We start from the raw sequence: 4762 nt of genomic DNA, 5'->3' as shown, positions 1-4762 counted from the left end.
TTTTGAAGTCTTGTGTATTTCATATTTATTCATCTTCACAGAAATGTGTTCATGCACTTGTGCTTCTCATATCAAAAGCAAAATCTTATTTAGAAAGCAACATAAAACAGAAAAATTGCAAACAGTTTGCAAGGATATTGATTTTATCCATCATGAATGAATTTGATCCTGAAAATTTTGTTGGAATTTTTTTTATTTGTAATAATGTGCACTGATTTTTACTAAAAATAACATTCCGTATATATTTCGATAACATATATAGAATTAAACATTCTTTGGGTAATGTTAAAGTGTGAGGAAAAATTGTTTTTAACAATTCACAATATGTACACGACACTCAACTGTATATTATATTACATATGCATTTATGTATAAAAACGTTTTAACGATACAATCCTATTCGTGTCTCCAAATTGTAATTAACACATACAAATATGTACGTTTAGCCGTTAATTTAGGCTATTCAGTATGATTTACGTATTCAATATTAGAGTTTGTGCGTCTCTACGTCAGCAGTGACGCACGTCTCTACATTAATATTCATGTAGTGGGCGTGGCTTGTCATTCACTTCAACAGGTTGTCGCTCATTAAGAAACGTTTGTCGGCTGATCTACAAACATCAAGGCCAACTTCGTTAAGGTAAAATACTGAAAGTTAACTACATTAAACAGTCCCTCTCAACGAAAACATTCATAAAGTTCTGTAAAGACTATATTAGAAATTATGAAACTGGTTAATTGAGGCTTTTCACAGAGTCGTGAAACAGTACAAGTTTGCTAGCCTTCCTAATGTGCCTCCTATTTAATTCTAGGAAACCTAAATGAACTAAAACAAACAAACGCCGCTAATGAATCTGTCCTGAGGTAAAAGTAATTCGCGCCATTCCTGTCAGACGCGTTTTCCTCGTTAAATTTATCCAGTCAGGTAGATAAAAACGAATAGTTTCGACGTCTTTTAACCTTAATATGAAACTGGACACTCATGATCAATTATATAGGTATATGTGAATCATAAATCTTCGAATATATGCGCCATTCTGCAAAATTGGTCCAAACAATTCACCACAATATGTAACTTATAAGACGATGCTCATCTTCATCTTATATTACATATGCATTTCTGTATAAAACGGTTTTCGTGTCTCCAAATTTTAGGTATCATATACAAATATGTATGTTTAGCGGTTAATTTAGTGTTTCTGATATTCAGTATGATTTACCTATTCAATATTAGAGTTTGTGCGTCTCTATATTATTCATGTTGTGGGCGTGGCTTGTCAGTTCAACAGGCTGATCTACAAACATCAAGGCCTCCTTCATTGAGGTAAAATACTAAAAGTTAACTGAATTAAACAGTCCCTCTCGACGAAAACATTCATATAGCTCTGACTATATTAGAAATTATGAAACTGGTTAATTCAGGTTAATTGAGTCTTTTCACAGAGTCGTCCTAATGTGCTTCCTATTTAATTTTCTGTCCTGAGGTAAAAGCAATTCGCGCCACTCCTGTCAGACGCGCGCCTGCCATTAAAAAAACAAGTTCGACGGCATTTTCGTCGTTAAATTGATCCAGTCAGGTAAATAAAAACGAATAGTTTCGACGTCTTTTAACCTTAATATGAAACTGGACACTCATGATCAATTATATAGGTATATGTGAATCATAAATCGTCGAATATATGCGCCATTCTGCAAAATTGGTCCAAACAATTCACCACAATATGTAACTTATAAGACGATGCTCATCTTCATCTTATATTACTTATGCATTTCTGTATAAAAACGGTTTTAAGGATACAATCCTATTCGTGTCTCCAAATTTTAGGTAACATATACAAATATGTAATGTTAATTTAGTGTTTCTGATATTCAGTATGATTTACCTATTCAATATTAGAGTTTGTGCGTCTCTGTATTATTCATGTTGTGGGCGTGGCTTGTCAGTTCAACAGGCTGATCTACAAACATCAAGGCCTCCTTCATTAAGGTAAAATACTAAAAGTTAACTGAATTAAACAGTCCCTCTCGACGAAAACATTCATATAGCTCTGACTATATTAGAAATTATGAAACTGGTTAATTCAGGTTAATTGAGTCTTTTCACAGAGTCGTCCTAATGTGCTTCCTATTTAATTTTCTGTCCTGAGGTAAAAGCAATTCGCGCCACTCCTGTCAGACGCGCGCCTGCCATTAAAAAAACAAGTTCGACGGCATTTTCGTCGTTAAATTGATCCAGTCAGGTAAATAAAAACGAATAGTTTCGACGTCTTTTAACCTTAATATGAAACTGGACACTCATGATCAATTATATAGGTATATGTGAATCATAAATCTTCGAATATATGGGCCATTCTGCTAAATTGTTTCAAAGTCAGAGTTGGAAAAAAAAATTGTATGTATGCAAATTAATATGATATCCAAGGTACACATTTTTCGTAACTGTGCAGTTAATTCTCATATTGTATTTTCAGAAAGTTTTGGAATATTTGTTTTCTCCCCAAAATTGTCACTACCAAAACAGTAAACGTCTATGGAAGGGTTATATTGACCTGTTAAGATTTTGCTTACATCTACATTTCAAATATATATATAATGTTTGCTATTGAATTATCATTTTTGCAGTGGTAAATCGATAACAATTATATTTTAAACAATAATTCAAGTGTAATTTATGAGATTTGTTGTATTTTGAATCCAATTTTCTTTGTAAAACGCAAAAAGTTGATCATACTGATTTTCAAAGTTAAGGATTTATTAACAAATTATAAAGATAAAGTATACTGAATTATTAGCTGTTTCGGTCATGACATTAATGTTTTGGAAACAAAAACACTACTAAAGCATACTAAAATACACAAAAAAGTTGCATAACTGCATGGTTAGCTAGCACAGTTCTGATCAGTGGTACACACATAAAAAGTAAATATTATGGAATAACACCTCCCAAAAAGTGTTTAATTATAGACAAATGCTGTTTGGTAGTGAAGTTCCTTAAAGTTACGCAGAGATTTTTCAGACTTTTAAACACATTCACCTCAAAATGATGGGGACTATCTACTTACCAAATATTAAGGCAACTATTTACATTCATCTTTCAAGTGTTTTGAACTGTGTTCAAATTATGTCAGCAATTCTCCATAACAACATAACTAATATAAAAATTAGATGAAATAACTTTATAAGCATTGCTTTTGGTTTTAAATCACCCAAACTCAGACATAGCTCGTATTTCCTTTTTAAATCCCACTTTAAGGCGAGACACTGCAGGTGAATAGAGTAAAAAAATGAACTAATAGTCATCACCTTTCTTACTCAGCTGATTGATTACATTGACAATCGCAACATTTTTTCTATTACCAGTTTTCTGAAATGTTGTTTAAATATGCAAATGAGCATTATTCAATGAAATATGCACTAATTTGCATACATTTCTAGTACAAAAATCTAAACGCTGGATGAAATCAGTTTCAAAAATATACATCAAAGAAACATTAATAAATCAAGCACGTCCCGTTTTATGAAAGTCGCGTTACATGATTTTGCTGATTTGCATGTGAATGGAGCGCAATAATCGTTTCATCTCCATTAATGCATTTTCATCGTTTGAAGCAGAAATCAAAACCGAAACTGAATTTCGATTAATTGCACAGCCCTAGCCTTTATGCGAAATTTAGTTTAATTTTTGTGATGCGCTCTTGAGAAAGTGGCATCCTGTTTGTTTCCGTCGTTTAAAAAAATAATGTTTTGTTCTTATTGCGAATGTAGCCTACACAAATAAAACAAATATTTAGAATAGTTTCGAATAATGTCTTACTCTTAGATGACCACAAAAGGAGTAGTCTGTTGTAAGTTGTTTCCACTTTTACAAGGGTGGAAAAAACAAAGTGCAGTTAAGCATTGAAATTGTCATAGTAAAATACAGCCAGCCAAACATATTGTAAAACTATGCTATTTTACTTCCCATCACTCCACAACAAATCCTTTCAATTCAACGGTAGAACAGAACTGAGAATAAAACAAGAATAGAAATATAAGCTAACAAGCCAAAATGAATGTAAAATGTACTTTTTGTGCAAAATGAATACATTTTAACTTGCAACATACTAAAAGAACATCAAATTAAGATGTATATTTGAAAGGCAACTTGTCTTCTTACCATAGGCCTATAGTGTTTCCCCTACCATTATCTTAGTTCATTTTATTTTCGATATAGCGCCAGATCACAATAGAAGTCATTTAAGGTTATCTTTCCTATAGAACAGGTCTATGCATTGTTCTTTTATTAAACAAACTAAATAGCCTTATGTTATTTATCTTATTTACATGAAGGCATGTCATTTCTGTCTCTACATGGCGTTTACAATGTCTCCTCCGCGAAAACACGGACTGGATCGCGGACTCCATTCATAAAAACCGAATCTACTATAGCGCGGAATGCCACGGAATTCGTCGATTTTTGGATTAACCCTTGTGCATTGTTCACAATCACTACCCTCTCGTTATGTTCGTGGATGAAAACATCCACTAAATTAAACTGCTGTAAAAATGTATCAGATCAATATTTTTTGGAATTTTTTTTGCATAAATCTGTTAATCAACCTCAGTCCTGATCAAAACTACCAAATCTTTTGAAAAAATTCAGGATAAATGATAAACAAATTCAGGATATATGGTAAACAAATACATAAATATACTTACTTTGTTTTTGTTTACTCCATGTCGTTCTGAGAGCTGAGGTGCTTATTTTGATTTTCTCAGACGT

Source organism: Garra rufa, chromosome 23 (assembly GCF_049309525.1).
Source record: "Garra rufa chromosome 23, GarRuf1.0, whole genome shotgun sequence".
NCBI lineage: Eukaryota > Metazoa > Chordata > Actinopteri > Cypriniformes > Cyprinidae > Garra > Garra rufa.
Note: the sequence above shows the minus strand (reverse complement) of the source record.